Source organism: Pseudopipra pipra, chromosome Z (assembly GCF_036250125.1).
Source record: "Pseudopipra pipra isolate bDixPip1 chromosome Z, bDixPip1.hap1, whole genome shotgun sequence".
NCBI lineage: Eukaryota > Metazoa > Chordata > Aves > Passeriformes > Pipridae > Pseudopipra > Pseudopipra pipra.
Window position 1 is genome coordinate 6,076,182 of NC_087581.1, and position 25,090 is coordinate 6,101,271.

Sequence of the window (25,090 nt, forward strand, 5' to 3'; positions counted from 1 at the left end):
ATATCATGCTGCCTAGAGAATCAGAGACCATGGAAAATAATTGTAAAGATAAGTACTTGGTGCAAAGAAGGGTTATGTGGAAGCAAGAGTGAAGAAATCTACATTAGGAGACCAGCTGTGCATTAGGTGTATAATACAATAGAGAATGACATAAATTACCATAGCAAACAAATGGACACTTAAGAAGCAGCACATAGGGGAATATGCATAAAAGAAAGACTGGGATTAGGAGCAGTGTTTGCTTCATCACTTCTTGCTTGTGGAGAGTTCTTATTTTAAAACAAACAAACAAATGAATAAAAAACCCTAAACCAAACCAATCCCTCTACACACACATTTCCTTAAAAAAAAAAAAAGCCGCATCTCAGATTTATTTTTTTTTAAGACCTATATTCTTTACCTCAGATTTTTCTATTATGCAGTAGATTTTTTTTTTGTCAGTACTGGAAAAAGTGTAGTATTGGTGAAGTCAATGTGTGTTAGTGCAAACAGCCCTAGATCCTGACATTTCTGGGGGGAAAAAAATCTCAGTATTTTAATCTGGAGGCATTTGAAAGCCTGGAGGGACTTTTAAATTATTATTAAATTCTATCAAATCCTAAAACACAAAACAGGGATGATTTTGACAAATCTTTCTGGGCCAGATTAAGATAAAGATCAAGGAATTTGTAGAATCAAAGACTGGTAGGTATTTTTTGAGATTTACGGTATCACTTATACACAGCATAAATAGGAATAAATATATTTGAATTTTTAAAAGCAGAGTAGAAATATATTTGTGTACTTAGATAATTAAGAGTTAGCTTTTATCAAGCTTAACACATGTACAATGGTGTCTGCACCTTAGGTAATCTTCCCTTACTGCCAGTGAACAGAATTATGTACTTCACAGCATGTTTTAGAACCTTGCTTTAAAATGAGAGGAATCATACCTTGGATGTGATTACTTCTCTCCATTTACTATAGAGAGAGTGTGCAGTGACTAGCTCAGATGAAAATGTCTGCTCTGTGTATGTCTATTTAAAGTCCAATGAATCACACCTGAAACTCTGAATTCACACTACTCTTAAGTCCTTTGAATTCTTTATATTAAAATACAAACCACTGCCTTGCTGCCAGCTCTACTGTGTATGTTGTGCAAGACCGATTGGTATCCTCCTCCTTATTCACTGGTCTCATATCCTCCCTTTCTTAAGAAAAGAATGAAAAAAGGATGAATGACATCTGTTAGCAATCAATGGTCAGGATGTACCTTGAATGCAAGATGTTAGGACACCCTGTGCTAGCCCAGATTAACATTCGCTGCGAACTGACAACATTATAAACTGTGAAATGTTGCCATTTGCTTGAAAGTTAGATTGCTACTTCTGTGAATATTTGTTTCAGGGGGATTCTGGAAAAACTGTAATAAAATAGGTGGTGATAAAATCTGTTTAAACAACTTTTCAAATTGCGTCATTAGTGTTCCCTTCCATTAAACCTGAATTTTCTGATGGAGAAGAGAACATGATCTGGTGGCTGAGATTCATTTTGAAGAAGGAAAATTATTTGAAAATGCCTAAGAATCCATAACAATTACCTAACATAACATGCAGCACACAAAAGAAAACCAAACCAAAACAAAACCTGAGAGTGTATCAGAGGTAATTTTCACAGCTTGTGGTCTCACTGCAGTTGGGTTTTTTTCTGTTGTGTTTTTTTTTTTTTAAATATAATTCTGTAAAAGGGAATTTTTCTATAGCTAGAAAATGGGTAAAACCACATGTACAACGTCTCATACATGATTTTTTTGAAGCAAACAGGCTGAAACTTCTCATATTTGATTTGTCCATTCTCTCTAGCAGTTTAGCTAATAGTTCATTCCAGTTTCTTTAAAAAAGAAATTTATGGAGTACTAGCTTTAAAATTGCAATATAAATGCAAATAGACTGACATCAAGAATCCCTTGATTAAATACTACAGAAAAGTAGCAATAGAAGAAAAATTCATTTTTTTAAACAATTTTTAACTATAATACTGTCTTAACTAAAAGACATAAACCAAATCCAAATTTAAATTCCAACAATCCTGATAATCCAACTCAAGGCAGAAAAATGAAAAAAACCCAAACCAAACCAAAACAAAAAACTTACTAACCAACCAAAAAACCACAAAACTCAAAACCAAAAAAGTCCAGAAAGCAAACCAACCAACCAACCAACCAACCAACTGAAAAAACAACACCATAACCACGTGGAATACATTTTCTTTAAGCTCCTCAGGGCCAAAAAGAACAATAAGTACAGTGGATAAATAGAGGATGACTGTTTCTCAAGTAGTACAAAATAGTAGTCAATGCTGTAAACTGACCAGGTGAAATGAGAAAAGGAGTTTTCCACAGTGGCTCCTATGCCTATTTAAAGTTAGAACTAAGATCTATGTTTTTAAGATAAAATATTTGAATTTTGCAGGACTTTTTTCTCCTGAAAAATTAAAAAGGTAGAAGACAATGTTATCAAGAGAGATTCTAAAGTTACAGTCGGACCAAAAAGGCAAAGTTCCTAAATCTCTACTGTGTATCATACTGGTAAGGATTTATAACTTTGGACGGACATATTGTAGGCTATCAAAAAGAAAGGAATAAATGGAACCAAAGCCAAGTTTGTGCAAGGAAGAGGGAGGGAGTGAGGAACATTATTAAAGCAGACAGTAATGGAAACCTATGAGAAATCTGGGCAGTGTTACAGGTAAAATGATTAAGTGCCTTCCAGACCGAAACATTGTTCTCTTTCCTTCTCATTCAAACCGAAATGCCTAGTAGGTGGGACACGGGTGTTAGAGTTTTATCTCTCTTAGACAGAAGAAGCTAAAGACTTGAGAGAGCACCTAAAAAACAGTGTCCTGTGAGAACTGGAGGACAGGTCAATCTGGGATGCTCTTAGGGGAAGCTTTCCCCTCACTGATAGTGGCAGTTAGGAGTTCCAGCTTCCAGAATGTGCAGTGGTCTAAAAGTACTAGCTCTCAACCCTAGCAAAATTATTCATTGCTGCTTTGCTTAGTGACAGCCTCAAGCCAATCAATCATCCATCAACATGTAGCTCTCCATATGTCTTTCTGCACATCTATTCCTATATAAAAACTTGTTGAGATGGAAGAGTAGGCAGATATCTGTGTGGAAGCAAGGGTCAGCAGCTGGGATGTTTTCATATGTTTATGCAGATGTCCCCCTATTCTTTCATCTCTACGAGCATCTCTCTGACTCTTTGATTGACCTTTGTGGTCACTGAATATTCATTTTCCTAGAACTTCATTGATATTTTAGACAGCTCAAGATATCCAGAATACAACACCCTACAGTCAACTTGTTATATTTTGAAGATGCAGCTGAATCCTTATGGTCTAAAAAATAGCACTGTAAGACACAAGATAAGGTAGAGTCCTTTTTTCAGTTCTTCCCTTTCCCCCCACCCTCCACCCCGTAACTTTCAAAATCCTTCTCTCTAAGGAGATATATTCATAGACTACTTCTTTTGAGAGTGATCATGATTTACATGACCTCCAGATCCATTAGTTGGGAAGGGCATTTACCTGTAAGAAGATAATAAGCAAGTTTATTTGCAGCTGCGCATTTGGGAATCAGCGTCTATTTTACCTATTGTACTGCTTTGGGATAGTCACTTTTCTACATAGCTGCTTGTGTGAGGTTATGCTTTGTATTTCTGATGGAAACTGTTGTTAACAGAGGTGTTTTATTTATTGCTGGACAGAGACAACATCAAGGTCTTTTCTAATTAGGCTGCACAAGAACCTGGGAGGTGGCACAGGTGGGACAGGATAGTGTGACAAATGTTTGAACCATTCATTTTTAGCCTGCCAAATTGCAAATGCTCAACAAGTGTCAGCAGACTACAATTTAATAACAAATGTATGTTTTTCTGGCATGGTGCTCACACATCTGACACTGGAGATCCAACAGGATTGCTATGACTGAAACCTGCCTGAGCAATATGTCTACAAGCAGTACCCAAAGCTGAGCACCAGATGCCTCTGTCAGCTTTAGAAACCCCTGCATCATATCCCTTTTAACCTCACTACCCTATGGAATAACTACTTAGTGTACTAAATCTGCTAAGCAAGGACTTTGCAATTCCAATCCAATATAAATGAATAAATATCTGACTGCTAAATGAATAATCTCTCATACATTAAACCAGTAAGCCAAAAAAGTCATTATAATGTATGCATTTAAATTATAATATACAAATATACAAAAGGGAAGATAGACATCCATTGAGACCAGAGAATTGATTACATGGCTAACAAGTGGAATATTTATAGGTCATTATTCATATTAATACTAATAGTTCTTTTGTGCTGCTTTCCTCCATTCTATTGTAAGACACAATGAAGTCAGTGGCTTCATTTCCCTTCAATAACTCACCCCCTACCTCAAATTTACCCTTGAATCCACCATTCTACTTTCTCCTGAATAACCTTGCCTAATATAGTTTCAATTTAAAAAGTAAGTGTTAAGCTGGGAAATGGATAAAAGAGGAAACCAGTACATATAAGCATGAAAGTTCACTGTGCATTATTAACAGTCATAATAGTACTTTGCATTTAATTCCCTTCCTGTAAGGGGATTAAAACATTTCTAATTATTAATCAGTATTAAACAGTTTATAATTACCTCTGCAAGAAGGTAATTATTAATACACCCATTTTGCAGATAATCTAAACCACAAAATAACTGTATAAGTTTGCCAAAATGGCTCAAAAAAAAAGGACATAAGAAGTAAAAGAAGAAAGGTTGTGTGTCCTGTTCCTTGCTCTTGTTCTAACTCATGTAGTAACTCTGTTTTTGGGAAGAGAGGTTCTGCCTAGAAGCTGCCAAACACTAAAAAAGAGGAAACTGTTGTGAAAGTCATGTCAGTTTAAGCATGAAAATATGATCTTACATAGTGCAAAAACAAAGAAACAATAAAAATAATATCAAACCACCGCACACATCATACCCTTTACTAGGCATTTCTGCTTAGCTGTTATGTCTATCGAAAAAGTAATTTAAAAAAAAAAAAAAAGATTATTTTAAGCTAAGGATTTGTCATTTCCAGAGTTCAATATGGAGGGTTCTTTACATATTTTATTTAATGTAACATATTATATATCTCAGTGATGTACAGATCTGCACCTAGCAGTAAATTCCTCCACCGAAGATTCTTCCTGCTGAATATTAGTTTAGAAATGTCAACTCTAACACTTTCTGTATACATATTGGTGCTACACTGATAATTTCTACTGATGAACATTCATCTCAGGACTGCATAATTCACCCCTATCTCATGGAAAACATGCATTACAGGACCTTTCTTCAACCCAACTCTTTATTTGGCATTTATTTTGAATTACACTTACTCTTTTTCTCTGCCATAACTGACAGTTTGATCCATTAATTCATTGCATTCTTAAAAACAATAAATCAGTTTATCTATCTATCTAAATATTTATATATATATATTTATATACATATCTAGGACCATGTTTTTGCTTCTCTTAAGATCCATTCTTACAGAATTAAAAAGTCTATATAGGTAAAAAGGCTGTTGTGAAGGATTGTTTGTTTTTTGTTTTCTCTGGTAGTACAGGATAATGTGTAGACTGATTCAACAACAACAAGGCAGTGAAAATACAGAAATTAAAAGAGAGACTGTAATGTGGGGTTAAATATGCTTTATTTAGCTCCCTAACAGGGACTGAAATTTTTAGCACCTAACAAAGCAGTCCTCTTAAAATGAGAATGGTCATTACCCAGACAAACAAAAAGATGTCTTTGTAGAGATCCATTTTGCAATGGAATTTAGGGAAATACCTATTCACAAGTGAATCCTTTGGTTATTTTATCAAAATTACGGTGTAGCAATAAATTAAAAAAAATATTTTTAATTAATTTTTATTCACTTATCAGCTGACAATATCACTGGCACAACATAAATAGTGGTCTGAAGACACTGCTTGATCTTCTATTGGACTGGGCTGTGCTGTTATCTCTTAAACAGACCAAATAAACTTGAGAAGAAGGACAGCAAGGTCTATTATCAGGTAGCTACTTCTCAAAAATTCATAGAGAAGGATGAATACAGGATTAATCTTAGACAATTTGGAATCTCAGTGAATTACCAAGCTACACTCTGGTCTCTATAACACTTCTCTTGTCTTAAATAGCAATAATTTGAAGAGTTCCATGCAGCCTTTATCTCAGATAAAGCATTTGGGATTTTTTTTTTTTTTTAGATTATACTCTCTCCTCCCAGTTATGAATAAATGAAAGGAAACCACTAAATATCTTGATTTTTTTCATAACACAGGTTATGTATCTACAGCCAAAAAATAATTTTAAAATCTACTCTTTAAATCTCTAAATCCTAACACGTGTAATGAAGGTTTCCCATTTCTGATCTAGGAGTGAAAATTGCAAAAGTGGCAGCTGTAAGATGGTTTGCATTTCCCTTCCTCCATTAAAAGAAAAAACATTAATATCTTTCTCAAATGGATAGGTGCATTTAGTACAGGGGTCATAACTTCACTGAAATCAGCAGAGCTTCTCTGATTTATACATGAAGTATATCCCAGACATCAAGTGTGCAACATTTCAGGCAAATTAGCTTAAAAACTTTGGACTTCATCTTATGTGAGTCTTTTTCCATTTAGTGTCTCATAGATGGGGGAACTAAGGGCAACTCCAGTCCATTACCTTAATACAACCATAATTCTATTAATTTCAGAGAGCACACCAAGTAATGAAAAATAAAAATAAAAGTTACAGTGAAAATAAAAAGGAAAAGAGCAAAAGTAAGACAAAGAAAGAAAGAAAGAAAATAAAAAAGGAAAGAGAAAGGAAAAGAAAAAAAGAGAAAGGTAAAAAAATGAAAAAGAAAATCTACATTACAAGAGGAAAGATAATATTCATTAATAAATTGTACCTCTGTCTACAGGAATTCTACAGATCAGTCCTTATTGACGTCTAGTTATGATGTGGATAACTCACTTTTCCAAGCCTAATTCTTCCTGTGTAATGTGAGAAGTGACACCACATCCCTTCACCTGGGTCTTATGAGCCTTAAATCCTAACTTTTGCAAGGACACTGGAGATTAGCTGAAACAAAATACCAAGTCCTATGAGGAGTGGCTTTGTAGAGCACAGAGGTCTCAAAAAAAAAAAAAAAGAAAAAAAAAAAAAAGACTGAGGTTCCTTAGCCTGGAGAAAAGAAGGCTCGGGGGAGACCTTCTTGCTGTCTACAACTGCCTGAAAGGAGGCCTCAGCCGAGTAGGGTTGGTGTTTTCTCCCAGGTAACAAATGATAGGAAGAGAGGAAATGTCCTTGAAGTGCAGTTTTGAGTCAAATATGAAGTAAAAATTCTTCACTGAAAGGGTGGGCATTGGAACAGACTGGCCAGGGAAGTGGTGGAGTCACCATCCCTGGAGCTGTATATGTAGCACTTGGGGACATGGTTTAGTATTGGGCTTGGCAATGGTGGATTAATGATTGGACTCAATCTTAAAGGTCTTTTCTGACAGAAATGATTCTATGTTTCTATGGAAATCGCTTAAATCTACACATTGTCCTGATGCTAAGTAACTACAGTGTGTGTTGCTTTGAAACTCACGAATCACTCTGCAGTTATTTATTCTCTTTGTTACTGAGTCTGAGTATTCTGTCAGTAAAATCACAGTGTCTACAAAGCTGAAATGTGGATAGATAGAAACCTAAATGCCCAGGAAAGAGCAAAAGGACACTTTGCAGCATTCCTGGTGAGCAAGGTTAATGCTGTCTTCAAAAAGTTAGGGGAAGTAATATAATTTTTTTTAGTGGAGTCTCTCATATCTCATTAGCAATATCTTATCCAATTAGCACATTAGCAACATTCCTTTGTATTGCATTAGCATTCATATCATATCAGAATATATTGTTGCTAATACTATGTTACAGTCGTATCATATTAGTGACTTTCATATCAGATTACTGAGAGAGGATACTAATAAGACATTCCGATTCAATTAGTAAGGTAACAGAATTCCCTTCTTTCCAAGTCACTTCCAGCTTTGCTCCTAAATATAAGCTGATGATATGCATCAGTGGAGTAATCCTTTTACCATCTCAAAAGAACTTCGTCCTTCAGAAACCATGTCTGTAAAAAGAAAGAATTGGAAATCGACTCCTGTATTCCTACCTTACTAAACTCTGTGATCTTTCCAGTTCCAGGGATGCCAAAGGGAAGAGAAAACTCTCTCATTAGGCACACAGCCCTATTGCCTTGGCTGACAGATAGTGCTGTTTCCTGGGGTATGTGTTGCAGGGGATAGATCAGCACTTTGCAGGATGAAGCGTTCAGGTGGTGTGTTAAAACTAGCTTAGAAATATAGGTTTGTTCATTTTAGACTTCCTTCCTACTTGAAAAATTCCATTTAGTAAATTTTTACTGAATAATACGAGGAGTTTCATTAATCTAAATCCTGAGAATTTGAAAATACTTTGCCTTTATAAGTACTGATAGATTCTCAGAACAGCAATTTATACCAAAACCTGTTCAGGAATGCAGTTTGAAGAGGAGGAATGTGCTTTGGTAAAAAACATGTACCTAGGATTCAAGCAGATGAATGGAATCCAAGATGTAAAATTGCTAACTTTGTTATTACCTTCAATTTATCTGTGTTCACCACAGGCATTAATTTACTGTAAGCAAAGTGGGAGTTTGGAAAAAGCTTCTTCTCCATCTTTCCGCATTAGTTGGCCATTATAGGAAGTGATTCCAACATTATGATACTGGAATATTTGTGTTCCTACATAGCCCTCTTCACCTTTTACCATGACAGTTGCACCTATGTGAGAATTTGCTAATCCTTCCGAAAAGGTGCCAACTTTCCTCCAGAGGAGGATTTCCACCTACTGAGATTAGGGTGATATATTCAAATAAAAGTATTCCCCAGATGTTTTTTCATCTCCAGGGACATATCTACTGTTCTTGCTAACTGAAAGTCATGGCCATGTACCTTTGAAGGCTTTCCATCAAGGGCTCAAGTCCGTGAGCATCATCTATGATATGTCTGACAGTCAGTAAGAAGATACTATAAACCAAATATACCTTTTACATCATCTATGAAATAGATTATGGTTTACAACACCTCCCTGTCTCAAAGCAATAGTGAAATGTATGAATGAAATTTTAGCTAACTTTCTTTCAGTGTAAATATACTGCCCATGCTGATTATTAACCTTATGAAGTGAATTACACAGACAATGTACCAAGTTGAGTAGTATCTCTGCTTAACTCTTCTCAAATTAAAGTGATATTCATTAAAAGACTCTCAGGCCTCTTCCTGATGTAATATGGCATCATCATTGTTCCAGTGATAAGCTCTTGCCAAAGACATTGTAAGTCATCAGTGGAAGTTATCTGATTTTTATCTGTTGTGAGCTGGATAATGCAGTCAGGAGCTGAACGTGCACTGGATTTGATCATACAAGAATAATACATTTGGACTCTACCTTTTATTAATATTGGTAGTATTAAGTATCAAGTAATATAGACTTGGAAATTTCAACTTAAAGTAAAATTGCTATGGTTCTTGTTAATTACAGTGTTGTTACAACTATTTAATCTATGGTTTCTTCATCCATCTTCGCTGTATCCAAGGTTCCTCAGGTTGTTTGGGTATTCCATCAGACAATTGGCCAAATTCATGCAAAGCAAACATCTTGGAGATCCATCTTCTTTCAGATGAGATCTTTAATCATAGGGCCACAGCCATCTCTTCTTTGCTTCTTTCCTTTCCACCTACTGAATACTGAATTATTTTTTTGCATAGTGCTCAACTTTTACAGAAATACTGTGTCATAATTTAAAATGTCCAGTAATCCATTGCTTAAGTCAACTCCTTAGAGTGTTATTAGTTGAATTATCTCAACATGAAGAATACCCAAATTTTTTTTTTTTTAATAAAATGAATGCTTAATTACTAAAAGTACAGCACAGAGGTCTCAGAAAAAAAAAAAAAAAAAAAAGAGAAAATAGTTTAATTTGCTTTTACCTTTCTGATTTGCAGACTCTTGCCCACAGCCAGTGCACTGCAACATCCTACATTTTCTCCAGCATTAGGGACACTCATTTGAGGTCATAGAGCTCAGTTTAGTTGCCTATATTTAGGTGTTCAAAGCCAGCCTATCCAAAGATATCAGTGTTGACCTGGAAGAAGACCCCTAAGCCAAACTGGAGTAACATCTGCAGAAAAAATGCATGAGCTGTGGGCCTGTGAGATAGGCCTGAACAGGTACCTAAGTCAAGCCCCAGTATTTTTTTCACCTAAATATCCTTCTAGAATGTGCATTTACTGGACCTCCATTGACTTAGATACTGATTTCCTTTACAGTATATTTTACTTAAATTTGGGCTTCTATATATGTCAGCAGAAGTTTTCAGAAAGGATGAAATGAAAAGGACTTATATATGCGTTTCCATTTGGTGGACATAATCAATGGGAAATAGATTTTTTTAATTATTTTTTTTTTAAATCAGAAATTGTAGTAATACCCATCATTACAGTATATCTGCAAAATATTGTAAATTGCAAATCATCTGTAACATCAAAGTTTTAACCTAAAAATAGAGTAGCAGTGTTACGAGTTTATTGAGCACTTGAGAACTGAATGTGAGGCCTGACTACTGACATAATTATACAGTGATGAATAGAAAAATAACATGCTAGTCCAATAAATGAACTCTCCACAATACATTTCCAGTTTTGAAAGTGCTAATGTCAGCAAAAGCAGAACTCATGACTGTTTGTCACAGAAGATCACAAAATAATCACAGAGATTGCTCTCTATTTGAATGAATATTCATGAAAAAATTCCATTATTTGCATAGCCATATTAATTATACTCTTCTAAAGTTAAATTTTCCCCCAAAGTCTTATTGGAGAGTGGAGGATAATTTCCTTACAGTATAAAATGTTATAGACTTAGGTTGGATAACTGCCCTAATTTCAGCTATCCATTGGTGACTATAATTCCATGGAGAACTTGATAATGAGTAAATTTGTTAATTCCTCCTACAAAACAGACTCCGTTTGCATTAAGAACTGATGTCCAAAATCCTTTTGCACTGGAAGTATTATATCAATGTCCTTATTAGCTGCTAAGAGATGTAACCAACCAAATAAGCTAAAAGTAATGTTTAGAATATATTTCAAAAGGTAAAAAGAATATATTACTGTCTCTGCCATATGAGATTTGGAACTTCTGGGAAGCACGTCCTTAAAAAAATATATATATAAAAGAATAGCTGAGGAAAAAAAAAATGTCTCAATCAACTGTTAGTATTTTAATTTAGGAAAAAAAAACACACAATAATAAAAAGGTCCATACTTTAGTTTAAATTCCCCTGAGAAAACCATTTGTCTTTTATTTTTCATTTCATTTTTAACTGCAGCTCATGCTTAATAGCAGATGCTGTTTTCAATGTGAGGCCAGGAAAAAAAAAAAGAATTTTGAAAATTCATCCTCAATAAAATAAAATAAAATTAAATTAAAAATTCATTACTTGTTTGTTTGATGCAGCTTCATTACAACCTTTACTAGGATGTCCACAAAGCTGTTTGCAATACAAATATAATGTAGAAATTCAATGGCTATTTTCAGTATTTTTGCATAAAAATAAAGCATGACTGCCTGCAATATGCATGTTGTATATACAAGACTTCATTATTTTCCCTTTATGTCAATATTAAAACTATGAAAATACTTTGAAAAGGGGAGAGACCAGCAAGAAAACTGTTGTTAGCGTTCTTAGTGTCAGAATTTCTTACTGCAATTTTCAAAAACTCATTTGCTCCACAAGAATCACTAATAAAGTTTCTATGTGAATTCACTATATTTTTCTTTTAAATCATTCTGCTAAATACCACCTTCACATACTCTGAAGTTTTATAAATTCATTGTACAAACTATTGGCAGACCTACCTCGCCCTGGAAGGTATGAAATCAGCATTTGGCACAAAGCTCTCGTCGTTCTGAGGTCACCTCTGCCTTCTTTTTGCAAATCATGTGACCATATTACTTTCTTCCCTTGCTCTGTTCTGTACTGGTGAATGTTCAGCTCTGTATTGCTGTATTGATCTATGTCAAGGAAAAAAAGCTTGCTCCTGGGTAATCTGGAACTGGTTTGTGTCTACATTATTCCTAAAATCCAGACTGAAGAATCATCACCAAAGAAAACAGTTGGATTAGTAAGGTTTGGAGACACCACATGCTCAGTAGGGACAACCAAGGAATAGAGTGGAGAAAAGTAAACTAGTGAAGTGGGGACTAGAAAGTCTAAAATGTTTTTTGAAAATGCTGCAAGTTGATGTTTCAATGTCATATTTCACTACATTCTTGTGAATTCACATCCTCCTCTTTTTAGAGGCAGACTTTTTTTGTCAATAAAATTCTTGATGCTTTAGCCTTTTGAGCTCTGAAACTAAGAAGTTTTGAATTCCTTATTTTAAATCTGATGACAATTTTCTGAAAAACTGCGGTAACTAATGAGTTTTTAGGGTGAAAAACTAATTTGACTTATTTATTTATAAATACAGGGCTTTATTAATATTATTTGCCTTATCTGTTGATTTTGAAGTAGCTTTTCTGTGGTATTGAAATTATTCAGGATAAAAGAATTCTAAAACATCTAAGTTATATAAATATGTATGGAAGGATACAAGCTGTTTGTATACACAATAGGATGACAATAAAAGCAATCTGTAAGCTTCTTCCAAAAGTGATCTTTTATAACCACCCACTGTTTAGTCATTTTGTAATAATGTGATGGATGAAAATGTTTTGAAACTGAAATACCAAAGAGATCTGCTCAAATTGCATCTGTAGATGACAAAATAATGCTGGAAATATATAGCCAATAAGGTGTCCATTCAATATCTCTAAATACCGATACCCTGAAAAAGCAGGTCTTATAAACATGATGGTAGCAAGATCCTATAGTATGATGTTGGTGTATCCCACAGCTGGTGATAGTTTTGTTTAAATTAGACTAAAGATCTAGACCTAAGTTCCTGGACCAGTTACAAGAAAAACTGGGAATTTCTGGTACTTTCTTCACTGCTAAATTCTGAAACAGATTCTCTAGTCTTAGCTATACACCCAGAGATCATAGAACAAATCACAAAATGGCTTAGATAGGAAGGACCTTAAAGATCACCTACTTCCCATCTCCCTGCCATGGACAGGGGCAACTGCCTCTACACTGGGTTGCTTTCAGCCCCATCCAGCCTGGCCTTGAACGCTTCCAGGGTTGAGGCAACAACAGCTTCACTGAATAACCTCTGTCAGTGTCTCGCCATCTTCACACTAAAGAATTTCTTCCTAACTCCTCATCTAAACACAACTTCTTTTAGTTTAAAACCACCATCCCTCCTTGCTCTATCACCATCTGCCAGCATAAAAGGTCCCTCTCCTTCCTTTCTGTAAGCCCTCTTTAGGTGCTAGAAGGTGCTCTAAGGTCTTCCCAGAGCCTTCTCTTCTGCAGGACGATCAACCCCAACTCCCTCCGCTTTTCTCCGTAGGTGAGGTGCTCCAGCCCTCTGATCTGAAATGTGGTATATGGAGCATCTGTGAGTTTTGTCAGACTAGATACTTGCTTTTTGCAGCTTTGTGTAATCACTTTTCCTGAGAGGTAATGTGGAATGATACCAAAAACTACCATTTTGAGTTGATCATTTGTTGAAGCCACCTTGCATTCACTTTAAAGAGTGGCCCCAAATGTCTCCAGGTGAGAGCTATTAACTCAAGGAGGCTTAACCTGACTGTAAGCACCACGGAAAGAAATATAATTAATATATTAATGTAGGAGGATGGAATGATTCAGATTCCCAAAGTTAAACTTCTGAACTGGATTGTTACAACTGTAATCAAAAATTTTCATTAGGTCTCTTATATTACTTAAAGGAGCTAAAGACACTGAGGAGAATTCACAGGAATATAGTCTGTTCTTGATGAACTTTGTAAAATCTAGAAGCCTAAAATGGAATTCTTTTCTCACCCTGCTGTAAATCCCATATTGTGAGAACACCAGAATTGCATCGGAACAAGTCAGATGTTTGTAAGAAGCAAATAATTTCCTGCATAGTCAGTCATTTCTGACTGTAGAAAACTCCATATGGCTTTTCAGAGTAACAGTAATTTCAAAATTTATCAGTGGAAGAAAATATATCTTGAAACTGAAAACAAACAAACAAACAAACAAAACCCCAAAACCAAACAAATAAACAAAAAAAAACCCCTAACCCAAATGAATTAACCATGCAAAAAAAAACCAACAAAAAACTTGAGAACCCCCAAGAAAACTCTGAAAATCAAAACTACAGAAGACTTTAAAAATTGAGCTGACTTCTTTTACGTATTCAGATACTCTGGAGAGGATGTAATCAGTGTTACATCTTTTTAGTGGGCAGCTACTGTGACCCCGTATACCTCATGGTACATGAGCTCAGCTCGTATACCATAGTATCAGAAAATGCCTGCATTTTCTATAAGAACTTTGGCCTATGGGATGTAAAAACTTTTAGTCAGAGTTTAAAGGTATAAAATAAACACTGTTTTAAGTTCTACAGTACACAACCATGGCTAAAATGTAATTAGTAAAAAATGCTAGGCAAGAGCGTTGTGTGACCAGAACTATTCAATCAGAAAGTGCTGATTGAACATATATAATCACAATCAAAGCCTTTATTTAAATAGGGGTTACAGTCCTAATAAAACACAAAGGGAAATAGGGGCAGAGGGCTTCTAGACAGGTAATGAAAGAAAAAATTAAACTCATCCAATTACATCTGGGGAAAAATCCATTACCTATAACAGTGAGAGGACAGCCCCAGGAAAATTCAGATGCAAAACTAATAATGAAGGCGCAGTGTCCTTTCAACAGATTCTAAATGAGCTCTAATTTTCTTACATCCACCATTCCCAAACTATATAAATTTCAACTAAGCAGAAAAAAAGTGACATGCTAGCACAATTGTTATTCCAAACAGGCACAGCTGCTTGCTCACCTTAATTAGACCTAATCCCAAAAGGGAACCAATCTTTCCCTATTTTCTTCGATGAGCTCACCTGATTTACCTCAACTTTTCTTTTCTAATAGGTTTTGCCCTAACCTTTCAGCTATTGTCGTTTCAGAAATTCTAATGGGAACTGAAGAGCTGCAGCTCCCTTGTGCCAAGCTGTTTTATCCTTTTTTTTTTTTTTTTTAAAGCAAGTTTTTCCCAAATGTCAAAATCTTACTGAGGTGAAGAGGCATTTTGAGACGTGATGGGATGGGGGGGAGAAGCTGAGAATAAAGAGGGGAGAAAAAGTTGAACATGGTGTGTGATTTTTTAAATTTTATTTTCTAAGATTCTGGGTCAAATCGGGAGCTTGCCTCCAACAAAACCTCTAGGAATGTGTGGATTGTAGAAAAGACTAAGGCTTGCATGATCTGACCCCTGGGTGCTGTGGCAGTACACAATATCTTGGCGTCTGTGTCGGTGATAGTTATGGGAACAGAGTTTCAATACCCACAGAGGTGAGTATAATATAGGGATCTGCTTATGTCCTATTTTTGTTGACCTCTACAGCAAGTTGGGTAATCATATCAGAAGAATATAACTTTCTCATTAGTGCTTCAAGTGAGAGAGGGTGTTCAGAAGAACAGAGCAAGATTCTGAAGGTCTTTCATTGTCAGCGTGTTCCTTTCCCAGCTTCATCTAATCCCAAGGTTTTCCATCAAAAGTGGCAACAAAGACACACTCATTTTTCACAAGAGATGTCAGAGTTTATACTGTGGGAACATTGATAAAGAATTGCACTACAAAGAGTTTTTAAAACCACAACACAACTCGGAGAAAAAAGTTTCCTTGTAACACAAATCAGTCTGTTACAATTATTATCAGGGTAGTTTTCAACCCTCTGCATTTTGGTCTTTCAAATGAAAGCTACATTAGTGGCTATAAATCCACTTGTAAATATAGTCTCTTCTCTAGCTATCAAAATACATGCTCAAAATATATTTCAAAAAACATCTTCACATTTTAGTACTGCTCATATGCCACACCATCACCCCCACCATGCTGAGTTTAAGCTTGAATTTGCTTTATCTAGATTTGGGCATGTGAGGTCAGCTCATTTGGAACTGATGAAGGTAGTCATGAATAAGAAATTAAAGGACCTAAAAGTATTTCTAGGGGCCAGGTCTATGTATATACACAGTCTCACACCAGCCAAGAGATCACTTCAGTGTTCCTGAGTCCCCATTAACTCATTGCATTTTGATTTCAGAGCAAGTGCTTTAACTTAAAACAGTTATTGTAATTGAGAGATGAGAAAAATAACAGCATCTGAATAGCACCCAGGAGGGATGGACATGCTTCAAGAAGGAAGTCTTGCAATCACAGGAGCAGGCTGCCCCTCTCTGCCAAAAGGTGAGCGGGCATGGAAGATGACCAGTCTGGCTGAACAGGGAGATTTTGAAGAAAATCAGGGTAAAAAAAAGAGCCTACTGATTATGGAAAAAAGGGCTGGCTACTCAGGAAGAGTTTAGCAATATAATTAGGTCATGTAGAAAGAAAATTAGAGAGACAAAGGCACAACTTGAACTTAATCTCACCACTTCTGAGAAGGATAACAAAAAGTCCTTCTACAGATACATAAATAGTAAAAGGAAGGGCAAGGAACACCTCCATTATTTATTGGACATGGGGGGGAATATAGTCATCAAAGATGAGGAAAAGGCTGAGGTATTTAACTCCTTCTTTACCTCAGTTTTCAACAGTAAGACAGATTGTCCTGAGGACAGCTGGCCTGTAGAGTTTGTAGACAGAGATAAGAATCTGAATAGCCCCCCTGTAATCCAGGAGGAAACAGTGACCTGCTGAGCCACTTGGATCCCCACAGGTCTATGGGACTAGATGGGATCCACCCAAGGGTGATGAGGGAGCTGGCAGAAGAGCTCACCAAGCCACTCTCCATCGTTTACCAACAGTCCTGGCTCATCAGGGAGGTCCCAGATGATTGGAAGTTGGCGAATGTCACACCCATCCACAAAAAGGACTGCAAGGAGGACCCAGGAAATTACAGGCCCATCAGCCTGACCTCAGTGCCTGGCAAGATTATGGAGCAGATCATCCTAAGTGAAATCACACAGCACCTACAGGATGGATAAGGGATCAGACCCAGCCAGCATGGGTTTAGGAAGGGCAGGTCCTGTCTCACCAACCTGATCTCCTTTTATAATCGGGGGATCCGCCTGGTGGAGGAGGGGAAGGCTGTGGATGTGTCTACCCGGACTTCAGCAAAGCCTATGACACCGTCTCCCGTGGCACACTCCTGGAAAAGCTGCAGCCCACGACTTGGACAGGGGGACTCTGTGCTGGGTTAGGAACTGGCTGGAGGGCCGGACCCAGAGAGTGGTGGTGAATGGAGCTGCATCCAGTTGGGATCCAGTCACTAGTGGTGTCCCCCAGGGATCACTGTTGGGCCCAGTCCTGTTTATTATCTTTATTGATGATTTAGATGAGGGAGATGAGTCCACCATCAGCAAATTTGCAAATGACACTAAGTTGGGGGGGAGTGTCGATCAGCTGGAAGGCAGGAGGACTCTGCAGAGGGACCTGGACAGGCTGGAGAGTTGGGCTGATTCCAACGGGATGAGGTTCAACAAGGCCAAGTGCCGGGTCCTGCACTTTGGCCACAACAACCCCCTACAGTGCTACAGGCTGGGGACAGAGTGACTGGAGAGCAGCCAGGCAGAAAGGGACCTGGGAGTTTGGATTGACAGGAAACTGAACATGAGCCAGAGTGTGCCCAGGTGGCCAAGAAGGCAAATGGATCCTGGTCTGGATCAGGAACAGTGTGGCCAGCAGGTCCAGGGAAGTGATTCTTCCCCTGTACTCAGCAGTGGTGAGGCCACCCCTGGAGTGCTGTGTCCAGTTCTGGGCCCCTCAGTTCAGGAAGGACATTGAGGGGCTGGAGCAGGTCCAGAGAAGAGCAACAAAGCTGGGAAAGGGACTCAAACACAAGTCCTATGAGGAGAGGCTGAGGGAGCTGGGGTTGTTCAGCCTGGAGAAGAGGAGGCTCAGGGGACACCTCATCACTCTCTACAACTCCCTGAAAGGAGGTTGTAGCCAGGTGGGGGTTGATCTCTTTTCCCAGGCAACTATCAGTAAGACAAGAGGGCATGGTCTTAAGCTCTGTCAGGGGAAATTTAGGTTAGATATTAGGAAGAAATTCTTCACAGAGAGGGTGCTCAGCCATTGGAATGGGCTGCCCAGGGAAGTGGTGGATTTTCTGTCCTTGGAGGTTTAAAAGATGAGACTGGATGTAGCACCAGTACCATGGTCTAGCAACCGCAGTGGTAGTGGATCAAAGGTTGGACTTGATGATCTCAGAGGTCCCTTCCAATCCGGCTAATTCTATGATTCTATGATTCTATGATTCTATGATTCTATGATTCTATGATTCCTTCTCCTTTGAATTTACATGTAAGCAATTAAATATACCTACCTGTTCAACATACCTACTGAAATATATTTTAACTGTTCAATGTACCTCCAAGTTGATTACAAATAAGAAAACACTGAAGTTTCCTTTTAAAAGATTTTCATTATGTAGTTTTTGCACAAATAATTCAATGTAATAAACTTAAACAACACAGAAAACTTTTTGTAAGGCAAAAATACATTAATTTTTGGCTTTTAATATACCAGGTACCTTTCTAGATATGCATTTATTTTCTTTCTGAGTGATAAAGGGGAAAGTAGTCAATGAAGAATAAAAGGGAAGAGTAAATAGGGAAAAAACATGATTATTTGAGTTTAAAAATTAGTTCACTCCTAAGGACTGAAACAATTCTCATGTTCTATTTCCAGTGTTCTTCAAAACCTCTGAAAGAAGAAAAAAACCTACTGGTATGTCTGTTGGGAGGATCTTTGGTGCTCACTGTAGAGGTAAAGATTTGGTACCTTACTTTCTTTTTCTTGTCACAGTTCTATAAGATGAAATCTGTATATGATTTCCCAAAATATTGGGGTTTATTTTTTTCAAAAATTATGTCATGAAAACAAAATGCCCAAGAGAAAAATAAGGACTTTTTTCCTGGTGTTTTGTTTGTTTGTTTGTTTGTTTGTTTGTTTGTTTTTTATTTTTTTGTTGTTTGTTTGTTTCCTTTTACCCCTGAGATATCAGGTATTCAATCATCTACATCTCTTGACTATTCCCAAAGGGACATTAAGACCACAACCTTCGAAAAAAAGTGACAAAAGGAAACACTCCAGAAGAGAGTCAGCAGAAGCAACAAAAATTCACTTGTGAATTGTAACTTTAGTGATGTACTGACTCTTCAAATAACATATTTTTACCTGAATATTCACATTGTCTAAATTTCACATTATCTTCTTTGATGGTCCAGTCCCTTCGATTGATTGCTGTGGTATGGCCTGGTTCTTTCAATTCTTTAAATCCTTTTCTGAGTGCAGAAGCAGAGCAAAAGAACTCTCTTTTCTGCAAGGGGGGAGGTGAAGTTCAGCCTTTAAAAAATATCTGAGGAGTAAAGTTGTATAAATAGCTACTGACTTGTAAGGGAAAAAATCCTTCTTGACAAGAAAAGGCTGAGATAAGAAGTCATGCTTACAGCCTAATGACTGATACGAGGAGAATATTATCATTACAATAATTAATTATTGATTTACTGCATGGAAAACTGAAAACAGGGGACGGGAGTAGAAAGCGGGATCCACAAGTGCAGTCACAATGATTCTCAGGAGTTGATTCTGGAGATGAAATTACTACACCCACTTTATCAAGGTGCACCAGCATGGTAGCACGGCCAGTTAATCAGAAGGTGCTCAGCTGTGCAGCCACTACACCTTTGGTGATCTGAAACTGTATCTCTGCTCCACTTTGTACTGCACTGTGGACATATCTGCTCACTCACTACTGTGTTGGGTTACAGAATGCTACCACTGTCCAACGCCACACATCACCCCTGGCAGGCATTTATTTTTTTATTTTTTAGTAGGAGCAGTATTCATACAACTGTGCTTTCCATGTCCCGAGTACAGGAGGTTCTGGCAGACCAGAAAGCATATTTAGGTTTTGCAAATCTAGTTTTCCATTCCCCAGTCCTCCTTTAGATGGGGCTTCCACAAGACAGAGAGGTAAAGTAAAGAATAAGCAAATAAAATGTCAAAGAATAAGACTCAATATAAATTTCTGCTATCAGTGTTAGGACATTTAGTTGGAAGAAGGGTAAACTTGAGCTCTAGGCAATGTATGACTTCTACATGAAATAATCTTTACAAGAGGGAAGAGAAGCCAAGAAAGTGCCAAGAGTTTGCCACTGAACAAGGAATTGCAGCTTGAGGTTTTGGAGCTTTTCTAAATCTTTCTCTTTTGTCAATCCAACAAAACTTAATTCTGTTATGTTCAGAAGAATAAGAACCATGCTATCCCCTTATTAAATAGCCATCACCATAGTGATTAAAGTGCTTTACTTAGGGGTGAGAAATGTAGGCTTGAATCTACTCCAAAGGATGAAGGAAGTGCACACATTCTATTAAAGAATAACTAAATCTTCATCTTCTCTGTCCAGGATCTATCCAGTCTAACTTTGAGAAGAGACATTTTGATTGACATTTTTATTGTGAAAATCATACTACTGGATACTGCCCCTGCTCCCGACAGCCAAGCATGCATCTTCATCCATTGCCCTGTGATATGCCACAGACTGGGAGAGGAAAAGCTGTAATGATGGGACAATAGTAATGGCTGTTTTAACACCTTTGGGATGCCATCTGTCTGTGGCTTCAGTGCAAGTGTTCCTGGGGATGACAGCGCACACCTGAATAAAGTACCTATTGATTTAACACAGCAATTTCCTACCTAACAGAAAATTAGGACACCTTCCTATGTAGGAAAGTATTTAAACACAAGCTTCATTTTAATTTAATTTTAAGCATGTTTAATACATTCCTGAATCAGGGCCACTTAGGTAATTGTGTGGCATAATTGCAACAGCCTACTTTAAAAGTGCTGTGTAGCACCACAGAAATGTAATTCCCAGTGTCTGTTTAAGGAGGTGATCTATAGCTTAATGTTAGTATAATCGTCATTTGATTCAGCAGTTGCTTAGATTGTAACATTGTAACAGTGTTAAAAAAGATAAATAAATACATAAAATAGCATAGTGTAAATTCCTCTTAAATTACCACTCCCCCCCTCTATGCATAATGCATCAAATGTACTTAGCACCAGTGAACCGGATAACACTTTTTTAGATGACTCACTATCTTCATGTTGGAGTCACATTCCATTGCAGAGAATAAAATGTGTTACCCTTGGGAGCAAAGAGATTTGAAGGGAAAAAAATCTGAGGGAATAGCTTCACATCCATTATTTGAGATGTTTCTTGTGCTGGGTTTGCATGGCCAGGTTTCAGTAGCAGGGGGGGCTACTGGGGTTGCTTCTGTGAGAAGCTGCCAGAAACTTCCCTATGTCCAGTGGGGTCAACGTTAGACAGCTCCAAAACGACCAAGGTAGTACTGCCTCTGGGATGATGTATTTAACAAGGCAAAAAAGTTACTGCCCAGAAGTCTTTGCAACTCGACAGCCCTGCAGACACCCAGGTCAGTGCAGAAGGAGGGGTAGGAGGAACTCCAGGTGCTGGAGCAGAGATTTCCCTGCAGCCCAAGGTGCAGCCCATGGTGGGGCAGCTGTGCCCCTGCAGCCCATGGAGGTCCATGGGGGAGCAGAGATCCACCTGCACCCATGGAGGAGACCACACTGGAGCAGGTGAATAACTAAAAGAGGCACTGATCCCATGAGAAACCCATGCTGGAGGAGGCTCCTGGTAGAACCTGTGGCTCTGTGGACAAAGGAGCCCATGCTGGGGCAGGACTTGTGATCTTGTGGGGTATCCATGCTGGAGCAGCTTGTGAACAGCAACCTGTGGGAAGGACTCACTTTGGAGTACTTTGTGAAGGACTGTCCCCTAAGAGAAAAACCCTACAGTGAAGAAGGGGAGGGGTGTGAGGAATCCAACCCCTGCGATGTCAGGAACAGTGGAGATAACCTGCACAGAACTGAACCCAGTCCCCTTCTCCCTTCCTCTGGGTTGCTGTGGGGGAGCAGGTGGAGTGACAGGACCTGAGGGAATGATCTGAAGTTGTGTCAGGGGAAGTTTAGGTTGGGTATTAGAAAGAGGTTCTTCACCCAGAGGATAGTTGGGCACTGGAACACGCTCCCCAGGGAAGTGGTCACAGCACCAAACCTGACAGTTCAAGAAGCATTTGGATGATTCTCTCAGGCATGTGGTGTGACTCTTGGGGATGGTTCTGTTCAGGGCCAGGAGTTGGACTCGATGATCCTTGTGGGTCCTTTCTAACTCAGGATATTCTGTGATTCTGTGAATTCAGGAGTAAAATTGAGCCCAGGAAAAAGGGAGGGGTGGGGGAAAACATGTTTTTTGATGCGGTTTTATTTCTCATTACTTTCCTCTGCTATAATTGGCAATAAATTAAACTGATTTCTCCAAGTTGAGTGTGTTTTGCACATGACAGTGAGTGATCTCACACTGTCCTTACATTGACACACAGGGCTTTTGTTATATTTTCTCTCCCCTGTTCAGCTGCAGAGAGGAATGACAAGAGCAGCTTTGGTGGGGACCTGGTGTATAGCCAGGGGCAACCCACCACAGTTCTGTAAAATTCAAATAACTTGTGACAAAGACATGGATTATTTTTGCTATTAGTAGTGTTATTTAAGAAAATGGCCTTTAGCCAGCTTAACAAACCATCTTGCAAATTGCATTACTTATAGCATTTTGCACTGTAAATTTCTTTTTGTTTCTAAAATATGTATGTTTTGAGGGCTTATAATTAACCTACTTCCATCATTTATATTTTGATGCATTCATGTGCAACTGAAATAAAAAAAAAACATATTGATGCAACTAATTAAATAAAAGTAAAATCGTATAAAGTTTCATTATAACTGTAATTGATTTGTCAACTGAGTAATATAGCTAGATATATTACTCTGTTGACAAATCAAGTTAAAATGATAATGACACTTAGCCTGATCCTTATTTTTTATTGCATTCCTTCCAGATAATTTCTCATTTCTTACAAAAAAGGAATCCAACTTTTCTTTTTGGTGCCTCATAAGTCTTTGAATTCAAACTAATATATTAAAGTCCTTCACAAATTCTGTTTCTTTTAATTGAAGTAGAATAATTTACAGTAGTTAATTGGCTTTTGCCAAAGTTAATTTGATGGTAGTGATAGAATGCAGTCAAAATACATCTATTGTCCGCAGGTGCAATAACATTTAGATAAGTGGGTAATTAAACCACCTGGAATATAGGGGCCTTCACATTCTCCTTCATCAACACAGAACTTGCTTTGGAGAACAAATGTCCTGGCTTGGGACTAATCAGTACAAGGCAATGTATTTTCCAACAAGAAAAAGGGTGAAGCTCTAGGGAGGTAAGAAAAAGTTGCTCATGGAAACCTACAACCTGTGATGAAAAGAGTTCAGTGATAAGTGAGGAACAGGTCAAAGAGGAACAGTTCTTCAGTGTTTTTCATAATACAGGAACTTGAAGGGGGAAAAAAAAAAGAAAAAAAAAGTAATGATGTTCAGAAACTAAAAGGACATCATGAGGGTTGACCTGGGCTGGCTGTTGGGTGCTGACCAAACCACTCTCTCACTCTTGCTCCTGAGTAGGACAAGGGAGAGAAAGCAGAATTAAAAATCCACAGATTGAGATAAAAGCATTTTAATGAAAGAAATCAAAGGCCACATGTGGAAACAAACAAACAAGCAAGAATGCTTATTCTCTGCTTCCCAACAGCAGAGGATGTCCATCCAATTCCTGAGAAGTAGAGCTTATTATGTGTAGTGTTTGCTTCAGAAGACCCTAATAACGAATGCTTCTCTCACTCACTGTGCCCCGTCCTCCTCCTTTCTCTCAGCTTGTGTTGATGAACACAACAACATAGAGCAGGGAATATCCCTTTGGTCAATTTGGGTCAGCTGTCCCAGCTATGACCCCTCCCAACAACTTTCTCACTGGGGTAGAGGTTAGAGAGACAATTTTGAGGATGTGCACGCCCAATTTAAATGTTGAGATGTGAACCATGCTATAGGCCTCAGCCATTTTGCCTTGTTCTGTTCCAGTTTATTGCAATCACAATTAAAGATTAAGCTTAGATTTAATTTTATAATGTCTTAATTGAAATATTTCATCCCTTTTTTATTTAAAGAAAATATTTCTAGATCTGCATATATTTGTAAGTATAAGTTGCTCCAAATTTTAAGGCATTTTAAAAATGTTCAAATAAAATATTTGGCTTCAGAATTGGGGAATGCCTTTTGCTTTTTCTGTTTGCTTTTTCTTCATCCAAACTCTAAGCATTTCAAAAATCAGTCAAAATTCTCTAAATGTCTTCATTTTACATTTGCTCTTACAATAAAGGTGAGGGAAAAACACTGTCTAGGTCCCAAAGATGTTAGAGTCTGAAGGTATATGTCTCCTGATATTTCCCCAAAAGAGTTTCTATAAACAAACTTTATTCTTGTGAAGCCAAGTGTAACTCAATGATGAGAAATGTGTAGAATGGAACGCAATTGTACAATACAGTTCTTCCCAGTTCGCAGACAACACAGGCGCATTTTAGACCCCAGCTATTTAGTTCTGGCTCCAAAGCACAGAACTGGTCATGCATTTAATTGGAGACCATGATGCTTCACATGCACTGAAGCAGCAGTGCGGTGGCCCTGATGGCAACCATCACACTTACATTCATGCACCGTGCACTGAAAGTTTGAGTAAAACCACAAATAAGGTCTTCTGTAGAAATTGAATGCTTCTCTGTTAAATTTTTTTTTAATCAAAGACAGGTACATTTACTGAACATTTAGATCCTTAAAATTATCCTGTAGAAAAAGGACAAGGAGATGACACCACACTGCTCAGTGGTTTGCAATCCACACAGTCTTGATTACTAGCAATGCTCACCAGCTATTGAA

The 25,090-nt window shown here is 37.6% G+C and overlaps 1 long non-coding RNA gene across 3 annotated transcripts in view; it reads left to right on the forward strand.

The window, feature by feature from the left end:
- LOC135406991 (uncharacterized) overlaps nucleotides 1-21,241 on the forward strand; it is a 54,636-nt gene extending 33,395 nt beyond the window's left edge. For 2 of the 3 annotated variants that reach the window (XR_010426617.1, XR_010426618.1), the window contains 3 exons: nucleotides 15,422-15,590; nucleotides 18,931-19,008; nucleotides 19,284-21,241. This is a non-coding gene — a long non-coding RNA (uncharacterized LOC135406991). The remainder of the gene's footprint in view (nucleotides 1-15,421; nucleotides 15,591-18,930; nucleotides 19,009-19,283) is intronic. The other variant, XR_010426619.1, reaches the window with a different exon arrangement.
- The last annotated feature ends 3,849 nt before the right edge of the window (nucleotides 21,242-25,090 follow it).